Below are 13,647 nucleotides of genomic sequence, written 5' to 3'. Positions count from 1 at the left end.
AAATTCTTCTCTACTCATGAACTAGATGAAGCTGGAGAAATCAAAATTCAACAGATCCGATCAAATGATAATTTGGATGATATGTTCACGAAGTCATTAAACCCCAAGAAGTTTACTGCTCAGTATCCAAGATTGGAATGTGCAAGCTCAGAGACATTCGTTGATTTCAGGGGGAGTATCATATGCACTGCACTCTTTTTCCATTCGGTTAATCTTTTATCCTACAAGGTTTTGCTTGACAAGGTTTTTAATGAGGCAACACCGAGGCGTATAATGGGATTCATAGTTCTACTCTTTTTCCTTCGATCAGGTTTTTTATCCCACTAGGTTTTTACTGACAAGGTTTTAACGAGGTAATATAAGTTCATATCCCACATCAGTTCGAAGGTGAATATTCAAGGGGGGTGTTATGAATAATGCAAGATTTCTGCAATTATCAAGTGCATTTATTTGGCTTGCATGAATTAGATCAAACATCTAGAAGACCATGTTCAAAGTTTGAAAAATGAGATGTATATTTAAGGTAAATAGTGTGTGAATTATTCACCTTCTTAACTCTTCTTCACTTTACATTTAAGATGATGTAAATTAGTCAAGAATTAGGTGATCTCCTTAGCCTATAAGTGGAGGCATTCTTCATTGTAAATTTCACACACAAAATAAGAGTAAGAATACATTTTCTAAGATCTTGATCTCTCTCTTTTCTTTTAATATTAAAGTTCTTTTTAAGTGGTTCTTTCTAAAGATTAAGTCATCTTGTCTTAATCATCTCTCAATCAAGATTAAGGCACTTTGTCTTAGTCAATTCACAACAATATATACTTTTTACTTCATTTTTAAGGAAAAATAGTTTTTGCTTCATTTTTTGTACATTGTTACTTATTTTCATATTAAGAATCTATATTGTTATGTTCTTCTAATATTAAGGATCATTATTGTATGTCAAATTGTAGATTAATCGATAGTTTCTAAGATCTATATTGTTATGTTCTTCTACACTTTTTACTTCATTTTAAGGCATAATACTTTTTACTTCATTGTTTGTACATTGTTGCTTTTTTATATTAAGAATCTATATTTTTATCTTCTTCTAATATTAATTAGTATTATTGTTGTATTTCGGATTGCATATTGATCGATGGTTTTCTAAGTCTATCAAAGAAGATTCTGGAAAGCAATCACGATCCAGTACGTCGTCATGGTGTCTTTGTTCTTAAGAAAACTGATAAGCTAACTTATAATGGACATAACATTAGTACCATTGGTTGGAATTCAAAGGTTCAACCATTTGGAGAGCATGCATCTTTATTTCAACATTTTTCTAAGTTATCATACCCGTGCTACCGTGCACGAGTACCCATAGAAATCCCCAGGTGGAAAGTTGTTCCACGAGAACTTAAAGCTGTAATTTACTAAGTTGCAATGGAAATGTAGCTAAATAAGAACGTTTTCCTTATGTCATTGTTTAGTAACTTTGTGGTCAAGGATTGCAGGTAATTAACTTCGTGGTCAAGAAGTTTGCACATTCTATAAGTATTATGTTGTATCTTTGAGAGCTTTAGGTGAATTCCTGCAGGAAAATTTTAGCTTGAGTTTCTGCAAGAAAATGTTAACTTGAATTTCTGCAGGAAATTTTAGGTGATCTTGAATTAATTTTTTAATGAGCTGTATTATTTCAAAAACAGGCAGCACCATGCAAGAAAATCAGTAAGTCATGTATGAACATTTAAAAGTTCTGCAGGAAAGTTTAGGAAGTCTCGTATGAACATTTTAAAGTTCTGCATGAAATTTAGGTGCATATAATACTTGGATTAAAACATCTTCTCTGACGTCCCATTAGTTCGTTGTGCATTTGGGAGTTGATACCCAGTTATGACATGAATTCTGATTAAAACATCTTCTCTGATTTGTTCTGGTATGAACTTATTGCAGCCATCGATTGGTTTAGCTGTTTCTAAAATTATAGCCATTGGGTTAGATTCAGTGTTTCTTGTCTGTATATTTGCATTTGGACTTGCACTTACCTATCTTGGCGATTGTGGTAACCAATTAATCAAGTTTGATTGTGCAATGTAGTTGTTGTAGTAGTTTATAGTCTATCAAAATTGTGGACAATCTAATTAGGCATTAACTAAAGCCTTAGGGATCAACGCATATCTCTACGGACACTTCACAGGAGCCTTTGGCTTGCTAGAAGTAAGTGGATGGACAATCAGTTTTTAGTGGAGTTTACACTATTAAAGACTATTTTCATCGATTTGATATTTAACTAATATAATTTTTTAATTTGTTGGAGTAACTAGTTGTTGCAATAAGTTCACCACATTCCTTTTCTTGGGACAATAAACTTAGAATGGTTTGCGGAACCCAACCCTATATATGCAGCGGATAAAACGAGTTTGTAGTGGAGTTTGTATTGTTAAACACTATTTTCATCGTTTAACTAATATAATTTTTTATGATTTGTTTGGAGTAATTAGCTGTTGCAATAAGCTTTTGCATCAGCTACTGATGCAAAAAAACAGAATTTGGCAATTTGAAAAACAGAATTCGGGTGATCTTGAATTTCTGCAGGAACTTTTCCGCAAGAAAATGTTGTTATATGCTCTCTTCGATATTATCATTATTATTTTGCCTCCTTTGTTTGACGTTTTTCTTATTTAGGTGTGAAGTTGATTTTCTTAATTTATAATAGAAGAAATTTGTAATAGATGAAGTACACGTGAAATTTTTAACTCTAAGTGCAACTTCAAAGTGGAGTAATTTTAAATCTATGAAAGAAGATAAAGGTCAGATTCATACAAAATCTCTTGTGGAGTATCCTTTTATCACCGAAGATACAAGGGCTGAGTTTATAAAACAGTGTTGCACAAGCGAGTTTCAAGTAAATACTAATAGTATTTCTACACTTCTATTTACTTTCTTTTGTTAAATAATTGAATCTTATATTATTTATTGTATGTAGGAAATTAGTGAGCGGAATAGTAAAAATTATAAGCTAAATAAGCATCAAATTACAAGATCTAGAAAGGGTAATGCTAGAATAGAGAAAGAGATGATATGTAAAATAAGGGTTATTTGCCGAAAACCACCCCTATAATAGGCTATATTCCCCAAAATCACCCCTATATTGGCTAATTACCGAAAACCACCCCTATAATTACCTCCGTTACCCAAAAACCACCCTCACCCTAGTTCTGTCCATGATTCCGTTAAGTTGGGAGACACGCGCTGTTTAATACCCGAAAACCACCCCTATAATAGGCCATATTCCCCAAAACCACCCCTATATTGGCTAATTGCCGAAAACCACCCCTATATTTGCGAATTGCCAAAAACCATCCACGTGCATCCTTACCTTATCGTACACCCAATCTCATCTCATCCTCCCCGCAAATTCCGATGGCCGCCGCCGCCTCAAACTCCGATCGCTACGCAAAACTCAAATCCTTCGACGACTCAAAGCTCGGTGTCAAAGGCCTCGTTGATTCCGGTCTAACCAAACTCCCCCGTATCTTCCACCACCCACCCGAAACCCTCCCAGATCTCAACCGCCCCAAACGTCAAGTCACAGTCCCCGTAATCTACCTATCAGGATCGCGTGCTGAGGTTGTGGCGCATGTGAGACAGGCAGCCGCCGAATTCGGCTTCTTCAGGTTATTAACCACCTAGTCCCGGTGCCGCTAATTGACCGCCTGATAGAGGCCGTGAGCTTTTTCAACGAGGTGCCGGCGTCGGAGAAGGCAAAGTATTACACTAGAGCGTCGTTTCCAAATCCGCGAGTTGGAGGGACACGATGACTGTTAAACTTGGCCCCAATTTGCCAGATCTCGACCTCGTCTCTGAAATCTGCAGGTTCGAATTTCTTAATTGCTCTATGTTGACCTTTAATTAGTTACGAATTTTGCCAATTGCTTGTAAGGGAAGTGAGTGCTGAGTGGAATCGAGAGGTGTTAAATCTTGAGAGATTCTGATGGGGATGTTTTCGGCAATTAGCAAACATAGGGGTGGTTTTCGGCAATTAGCCAATATAGGGGTGGTTTTGGGGAATATGATCTATTATAGGGATGGTTTTCGGGTATTAAACAGCGCGTGTCCCCCAACTTAACGGAATCATGGACGGAACTAGGGTGAGGGTGGTTTTTGGGTAACAGAGGTGATTATAGGGGTGGTTTTCGGTAATTAGCCAATATAGGGGGTGTTTTGGGGAATATGGCCTATTATAGGGGTGGTTTTCGGCAAATAACCCGTAAAATAAACTGTCGTTTTATGTGCATATCTCATTTATAAATATTTATACACTAATTTTTATCTATTTTTTGCCTAAAGAGAATGGGTTAGATCAAACCACAAACTCGATACCAAGATGTGAGCTTCGAATGGCTGGTAGGCCTTCATACAATGTGGAATATAAAGTGGATGTTATAGATATTGTAAGTTAATTTACAACACTGTTGTAGTCAATTCAATATTAAAAATAAATTATATCAATATTTGTTTATAATATCATGTAGGGTTCATTAAAAGAATAAGTTTCTCAAGGCAAAATAATGTTACAAGGTAGAGAAGATATTCTGGCTTTAGCCTTAGGTAAAGAAGAGCATGTTGGTAGAGTTAGGGGTGTTGGTGCTGGTGTGGGGTTGAAGAAGTACTTCCCTTTGAGTGGGCAGAAAAAATCAAACGCCGTCTCCGAGATGCGGATAAATGAACTTTAAGCGAAAATGGAAGTTTTAGAACAAAAAAATGCATCCAAAGATCAAACATTGCAATGACTACAATCACAATTGGAGTTCTTTAAAAACAACTGGATACAGAATCATGGAGAAACACCACCTATTCAAGTGTCGATGTATTCAAGCAACAATGCGGGCTCCAAAAGAAAGCACCCATCATCATACGAATCTTTAGTAAGTACTCCATCTGTTTATTTTAAATTATATTTCGACATCTTTTACCCTTTTGTTAGACATGGTCTTGGACTTACTTAATTTAACACAACTTTTTTTAGCTTTTTCAGTTTTTTTATCTAATTTCGTGCTGAAATGTAAATTATTTGAAAACGCACACAATATATCTCCTCAAGTTGAAATATATAGCTAATAGAAGTGGATGACATTTATAATGTTTACATTAGGCTGAATGGGGAAACTTGTGACTTGTTTTGGCCTGAACTAAACTCTAAAGTGGCTAGAGGGAGGGTTATGATTCCCCTTCCAGGATAAGTTATAATGCATCATTGTCAACCAATGCAATCAGATAAGCTCAAAGTTTTGGTTGTCGATGCGTTAAAGCCAAATGTTGTTGTACCGTTTTCTAATGATAAGGTCACTTTAGTTTTACAAGTCAAGGACACTCATCTAGTATGGCCTAAGGAACTAGTAATCACTCAGGTAACATTATGTTTTTCAAATTTACTGATTATATCCTCGCTGCAAATTGAGTTCTTCTAAATTATGCTTTTTTCAAATTCACTGTTTTTTTCATCAACTTTTGCATCAACTTGCATCACCTTTTGCATGAGCTAGCATCTTGTACACTTCCAACATCTTTTTCAAATTCTGTTTTTTCAAATTCACTAACTATATCCTCGTCTCACTGCTGATTGAGTTCTTCTCAATTCTGTTTTTTTCAAATTCACTAATTATATCATCGCTTCAGATAGAGTTCTTCAAAATTCTGTTTTTTTTTTTCACACACTATTTTTGCATCAGCTTTTGCATCATGGGGTGTAAATTTTGTCTATATCATTTGCCAAATACTATTTTTTCAAATTCACTACTTATATCCTGGTTGCAGATTAAGTTCTTCTAAATTTTTTTTCTTTTCAAATTTACTATTTTTGTATATTATTAGTTGCTTGAATTCCGATCTTAGGAACTCAATTCTTGGTTCCTAAGATCAAGCACATTCAATGATCCTACAATTGGTATGAGAGCGGGATCCAATTCTGAAGCGATGACCAAGACCGGCGAATTCACCTTCGGCATCTCCATCAACAAGGCAAATCAACTTCAAGAAGGAGAGCTCGGTTGGTGGTTGAGAGTTAAAACAACTTACATTCAAACCCAAGTCTATCAATTCTGGATGATCATCAAACTCGGTGATGAGGAAATCCCTGTAACCGTCAAGGATAGAAAGGATTGGATACCCGAACACTAAATCAAGATGGAGAAGAACCCCAAGGCTCGTCAGCTCAACCTCATTGGACTCATGCGGACTGACATAGACAAGGTAATAAGCATTGCCACTGCCAAGGAAATATGGGAGGCCATCATAGCCATCCATAGAGGAAGCGATGACATGAATAACAACTGCAAGTTCAATCTTCAAAGGGAGTTTCATGCTTTCAAGATGCTTCCTGGAGAAAGCGTGTGGGCCTGCCAATCGAGATTTACCATTCTAGTGGATAAGCTAAGTGCCTCTAGAGTTAAAATCCCTCAATGGGAACAATCTCTGGTGGTCATCTATGGAATGAGTGACAAGTATGAGCTCACTGGAAGAATTTCCCTCATGTCTGCCGAAAGCAAGAACCTTCCAGTGATGGACATCTTTGGAAAGTTCTTTGATCAAGAAACCACGGACAATCAAAGAAGCAGTGGTATCAAGGAAATACTAGGGACTGCCCTAAAGGTCACCAGATTCCTAGAAAAGATGGAAAATGAAGCGGAAGATGATAAGGATGAAGATATGGAATTCTCTCTTATGAAAAAGATGGTCAAGAACTTCTTCAAGAACAAAAATGCTCAAGCTGCTGGTTCAACTTCCAAAAGAGACCTCAAGGACTACACCTGCTGCAACTGTTAAGAGAAAGGTAATCTCGCTAAGGCATGTACTAAGGCCAAAGTGGAACCAGGTGAACAAAAGGCCCTTTTCTTTGTGCAGGGGAGAGGACGTTGATGAAGTGGGTCTTCATGAAGGCTTCCAAGGCATATGCCTCATGGAAAATTCCGATGAAGCGACTTTTGAGGTACATCTCACCTAAATTTGGTGATCGCATTAGCATTCTAGGTAAAACTGCACTCAATAACATGATTAAATGCCTACTTGATGATAACGAGACTCTGGAAAAACAAGCTATTGAATATGAGGAAGAAGTTCAGCAATTAAGAAATGAAAGCTTAGATCTATCAAATAGGCTCGCTGATAAGGAAAAGGCCCTTAAGAAACTTATGGAGCTGATCTTTATAACTAAGTCATTTGAGGACTGCAAGGGAAAGAAACCTCAAGGGGTATCACCTAAGGTTATAACTAGCAATATGGAAAGTGATATACAAATTATTTTGAATAAGCTTGAAACCTTAACTGATTCCATTTATGAAAAGATGATTAATCAAACTGTTTTTGTTCATGCTAGACCTGGATTAGGATATGAATTTGAGAATGATTCCTCTACATGTTCCTTTGCTCATGAAAAACTGGCTAGGGAGTTAACTGAAAAGGCCGAGACTTTAGATAAGGCCCTTCATGCTTGTAGGAGTAAAAACGAATACTTAGAGAAAAAGGTTAAGATCTTAGAACAACCCCCTGAAGGTACTAAAACTTGTTTTCTAGAGAAAAGGCTTATACTATGTATATTGATCAAGCCCAAGGCAAACTCTTTAAGAATACCAATTTTAAGCATGAAAAGATTAAGCCTTTTTGTCCTGGAAAGGGAAAATATGGCTATGTTCAGTATAATTCTTTGTGTAGATTTTGTGGCAAGAATAGGCATATTAGTCATGACTGTAGGAAGAAGAAGGCACAAGATATCCAACCTTAAAGATCCTCAAATAGCAAGAAAAATATTTTTAATGATCTAAAGCATGTTAATAATAATGAGCTTAACCATATATTTTGAAAGTGCCTTCAAACATGCTTATCCCTCTCAAAGTCAAGAAAGTCCAAAATCTAACCAACCCAAAAAAGCTGAGCTTCGATGGGTTCCAAAAGTTTGAATCTTATCTTTGCAGGGTATAGCAAGCAACAAAGACATATGGTATATTGATAGCGGATGATCCTGCCATATGACTGGACAAAAAGACAATATTCTCTCTTTTCAAGATTCTGAAGGTGCTGGTATCTCATTCGGCAACAAGAAGACTGGTGGAATCAAGGGACTTGGAAAGGTCCAGCTGAATGAAGGAATTGAAATTAAACTTGTAAACTTTGTTGACAGCCTGCGGTTCAACTTGCTAAGTCTTGCTCAACTATGTGATGAAGGCCCTAATGAAGTCACTTTCACTACTACCAGATGCATTATTAGGAACTCAGCAAATTAGATTAATCTGAAAGGAAAGTGTAGGTCGACAACACCTATCTTTTCAACTCCATCCATAACCTTAATCGTCGCTTGTGCCTTTCCTCCATCAAAGATCACTCATCCATATGGCATCAGCGACTCGGCCATGCTAGTCTTCACTTGCTTCATAGGCTTTTCTCAAAAGAGCTGGTCCGTGGTCTTCCTCCTATCATGCTTGTAAATATGTCTCAATGTGATGAATGTGTACAAGGGAAACATGTTAGAAGATTCTTCAAGGACAAGAATGATGTCACTACTAAGAAGCCCTTGGAGCTACTTCACATGGATATTTGTGGGCTAATGCGAGTACAAAGCCCTAGTAGAGCTCGCTACATGTTTGTGATCGTGGATGACTACTCACTCTTTACTTGGACCTTGTTCCTTCGCTCAAAAGATTAGGTATACTCACGCTTCTCTGAGCTAGTTCCCTTGCTTGAGACCTCTCTCCCCCTTTCTGTTCGAGCTATAAGATCTAACCATGGTACAGAATTTGAGAATGGGTATATGCTTAGCTTCTGCAAAGAAAGGGGTATCAACCATAACTTTTCAACCCCTAGAACTCCTTAGCAAAATGGTGTTGTAGAAAGGAAGAATCGCACCTTGGTGGAAATGGATCAAACAATGCTTATCTCTAGTGGCTTATCTTCGTCCTTTTGGAATGAAGAGGTCAACACATCATGCTATATCATCAATAGGGCTATTCTTAGACCCATCTTAAAAAAGATGCCATATGAGCTCATTAGAGGCCATCCTCCAAGCATCTCCCATCTGCGTATCTTTGGTTGCAAGTGCTTTGTTCACAACAATGGGAAGGATAACCTTGGAAAGTTCGATGCTAGAAGTGATGAAGCTATATTCCTTCGATATGTGCCTGCTAGTAAGGAATATAAGGTATTCAATCACAGAACCAAGACCTTTGAGGAGAGCATCAATGTTGTCTTTTTATGAATCTTCTCTTGCTCTAAGCTCTCTTACTCAGGATCCCTTTCCTGATATAGCTGCTCCAGAATCTCCAAAGCTTGTAAGTTCCTCAAGTCTTAATCCTCTCAATCCAGCTTTCATCCCCTCAGTTCCCTTGACCATAGACACTGAGAGCGAGAATGAGGAACCAGAAGACACTACCATTCCTCTCTCAGATATTCCTTCTACTTCCTCAGAACCTCAAGCTCGTCCATTTCACAGAGGAAAGATCACCATCCATCCAATCTAACCCCTTTATATTCTGGAGTTCACACTCATTCATCAGCGATTAACTTATGAGCCTTTAGAGCCTTCGTCTCTCTCCTTGAACCTAAGATTGTCAAAGAAGCTATTTTTGATCCTGATTGGGTGGTTTCTATGCAAGAAGAGCTTCATGAATTTGAGAGAAACAAGGTTTGGTGGCTTGTTCCCAAACCCGCTGATCAAACTATCATAGAACTCGATGGGTGTTTTACAACAAGCTAGATGATTAAGAGAATGTGATAAGGAACAAAGCTAGACTCGTTGCTCAAGGGTATAACCAGAAAGAAGGGATTGGTTATGATGAGACCTATGCACCAATAGCTAGACTTGAAGCTATTTGACTCTTAAATTACATTCGCTTCTCACAAGGACTTCAAGCTATTTCAGATGGATGTCAAGACTGCATTTCTCAACTACCGTCTTAATGAGGGAGTCTTTGTCAAGCAACCTCTTGGTTTTGAAGATGCCCAACATCCCAATCATGTGTTCTTCCTAGATAAAGCTATCGATGGCTTGAAGTAAGCTCCAAGGGCCTATTGTGATTGCCTCTCTGAGTACCTTCTAGCCAATAGCTATACCAGGGGGGAAGATAGACAAGATACTCTTCATTCAAGAACAAGGAAGAGACATTCTAGTGGTTCAGGTATATGTAGATGATATCATTTTTTTTGCAACCAACATGTCGTTCATCGAGAAATTCAAAGATGTGATGAGTAACAAGTTCAACATGAGCATGATAGGGAAGCTGAACTTCTTTCTGGTTTTTCAAGTGGTGCAAAAAGATGAAGGCATACAGATTCATCAACAGAAATACTTAAGGGAGATCTTGAAGAAGTATTATATGGACTCTTGCAAGTCTCTGTACACTTCACTATCCACAACGACTAAGTTAGATGCTGATCTAAATGGCCCTTCGACCAATGAGACTACTTATGAGGGAATGGTGGGTTCCCTTATGTACTTGACTGCTTCCAAACCTATTGTGTTCGCTGTCAGTCGTGCTCGCTTCCAATCCGATCCAAAAGAATCACATGTCTCTAACATCAAGTGCATCTTTCTCTACCTCAAAGGGACTAAGAATCTTTGTCTCTAGTGTCCTAAACACTGTGATTTTACTCTTGTTGGATATACCGATGCTGATTTTGCAAGTTACTTGGTTGATCGCAAAAGCACCTCTGGAATGGCTCAATTTCTAGGCCCTTTCCTTGTCTCATGGGGCTCCAAGAAGCAAAATTCAATTGCACTCGTGCTGCACTCAACACCTATGGCTTAAGCAACAGCTCTCAGACTTTGGCATTTCTATGGGCACGCTTGAAATAAGGTGTGATAATACCACCGCCATCAACATTTCCAAGAACCTTGTGCATCACTCGCGGACTAAGCACATTGACATTCGTCATCACTTTCTGTGTGATCATGTGGAGAAGAAGAACATAGATCTCACTCGTTCTAGGACTGAGGATCAAATAGCTGACATTTTCACCAAGGCCCTGAGAAAGGACACATTTATCAACCTAAGGCTTCTCTTGGAAATGATTCCCTTTAATTGAGCAACCCCCTCCTTGTAAGTCTCCTCTCCATTGACTATGAATTATCTGCTATCTTTAAGTTTGGGAACTTAGGACTTAGTTGCTTGTCTTTAAAATAGTGTCCTTCGGGGCGTTAGGCTCTTGTGTGCGTTGTGTGATGCAATTAGAATGACCTTGTTAATTACTATCTTGCTTTGCACTTTTGCTTGATGATTTGTGTACCTTTGCATGCTCTCTCTTTGAAGCCATGAAATATAAGCACGATGATCGCTTCTAAACCATATCAAAAAGATCCCTAGATATGATTCCTTCTTATCAGATAGTCCCTTGGCCGATCTTTGTGTTCTGTTCCTTATGACCAATAGTCTACACCTGGGAATATTCACTTATATAAAAAATAGTCTACCCTAATTTGAATTGCATATGCATATGTACTGTTTGCTTGAGTGACTCTGTTCCTTTACAATATAAATGTATGCATATGTCTCCCTAGTACTATCTTTGTAATTGGGAACCGAGTTTAAGCGCTATTCTGATATCGCTTCACGTTGAACTGCTCGAGAAGTAAGGTGACAAAGATTTTGAGAATGGGAACCGATAGTGTATTTCTTGGGGACCGACAAAACTCATGGGGACCGACCATTGTTAACGGCTAGTAACTCAACGGTAATCATTACGCCGATTTCATGAATGAGCCGTTGTAAACCCATGCGTTTCCAAGAAGCTACTCCCGACCTACAATACGTGACCGTTAGGACTAGTAACCGCTTGAAGCTCCTCAATAAAAGGCATTTCCCACATCGTCCCTATTGAGCACCTTTCATCTAAGCTCTAATCTCTCTCTCACATACTCTTTGCTCCCAGGCTCTCACTATTCTCAATCATTAGTCTCTCTCTCAATCCCTTTACCAGCTTTCTCAATCCAAATCCCTCTAAAAATGGCCAACCCTTCAAACACTAATTTATCTATCCAATCAATTGAAGACGCTGAGTATCTTGCCTTCAAGAAAATGAGGCAAAAAGCGCTAGCTGCGGCTGATGCACAAAGCACAGCACGAACCACAGCACCTCCAAACACCATGTCTACTCCTCCTCCGGTCGCTCCCACCGTCCAACTACCCGCTTCACCAACGGCCAGAGCTTCCACTCTTCCACCACCACCAAAAACCTCATCACCACCACCAAAAGCCTGTTCACCACCTCCCTCAACCCACGTCGATCCATCCCAAGCTTGCTTTGAGAAAACAGAGACTCTTTCCCTCAATAAGTCCAAATCTGCTTCAAGCAACTCCAAGAAGAGGGACGTGATCGACTTCACTAACCTCCCGGTCCAAGACATCACCACCATCATCGATCCACCCCCTTCTGAAAGCCTAAAATTTCCCAAGCCCTCTCTTCTTCTCGGGGATAGAAGAAGTGCCTCAAGTCAGTCTCGCAAGCGCCGCCTTCTTGCTGGCTCTCCCTCCATAACAAAGAAAGCCAAAGGCCCCGCCCTACCAGCCCTTCCTCCTCCAGCTCCTCAAAAATCCCTCATCCCTGCTCCTCCCTCCATCACTTCCAAGGCCTCACAACAATTACAGCTCTCGCTGCCGCCATCAACTGGTAATTTTCATACTCTCTCTCTCATATATCCAATTATTATTGGAGCTAGTTTTTGCAAAACACTTGATCCCAAGGAATTTGACGTCACAATGATTGTAGCGACTCTTGAAATGACTTGCTGGCCCGAGCTCGAACAAGAGCCATATGCGGTCGACCACAACGAGGTTCGTAAGTTCTACTCAAACCTCAATTTGACGACCCCTGGCCCAGGACATGCCTTCATTCAATGGGGAGAGGACCCAAACACCATTAACGCTAAGCTGATAGAGAAAGTGCTCAGCTTTACCATAGGCAAGGTATTTGTTGCCTTGACGAAGAAGAATTGGCTTTCGGGAAAAGGGGATACGCTGCAGCTACTCTTTGGTTGCCACTCGATCTCAGATTTGAAGACCAACTAGATGCGGTTCTAGTATAAGTTGCTGCATCATATCAGGATTCACAACATCATTCGGAGGCAAGAGAAAAAAGGATACCGTTAATATAGTTGATGCGTGCTGATAGGCGCAATCTTGATGGCGCCAAAGGAGCACCTAAGACGGCAAAAAGGGGCGTTTTCACTCACTTGGGAAATATAATGAAGCATACGAGGCATCGGAAGTGAAGTGAAGTCGCCAAAGTACGCTAGAAGCCGAGGGAAAACATGCTTACAAAGCCAAAACCGTGGGCGCGGCCTGCCTGCCGGGGTCGCGGTTCTCACCATGCCGACCCATTAGCTCAGAACCAAATCCGCGGCCGCGGCACCCCTGTCGCGCCCGCGGATCTCCCGGACCAATTATTCCATTTTGACCATGTTTTGTAACTCTTTTTCTCTAGATAGTCAATTTGGAGTTAATTTGTATTTGGACCATTCTTATGTAACTCCTAGCTCTTAATGGGTCAAAGGGGGAGTTTAGAAAAGTACATTTTAGGGAGAGGTTTTTAAGGGGTTCTTAGGTTGTTTTTCTATTATCTAATTTTCACAAGTGTAATCCAAGAAAACTCTCTCAAATCTTGTACTTTGTTTCAATGGAGAAC

This window comes from Phyllobates terribilis, unplaced genomic scaffold (assembly GCF_046119375.1).
Source record: "Phyllobates terribilis strain yellow unplaced genomic scaffold, ASM4611937v1 Scaffold_3700__1_contigs__length_72226, whole genome shotgun sequence".
Classification (NCBI taxonomy): Eukaryota; Metazoa; Chordata; class Amphibia; order Anura; family Dendrobatidae; genus Phyllobates; species Phyllobates terribilis.
The sequence above is the reverse complement of the archived record's forward strand: the minus strand, read 5'-3'. Positions refer to the sequence as shown.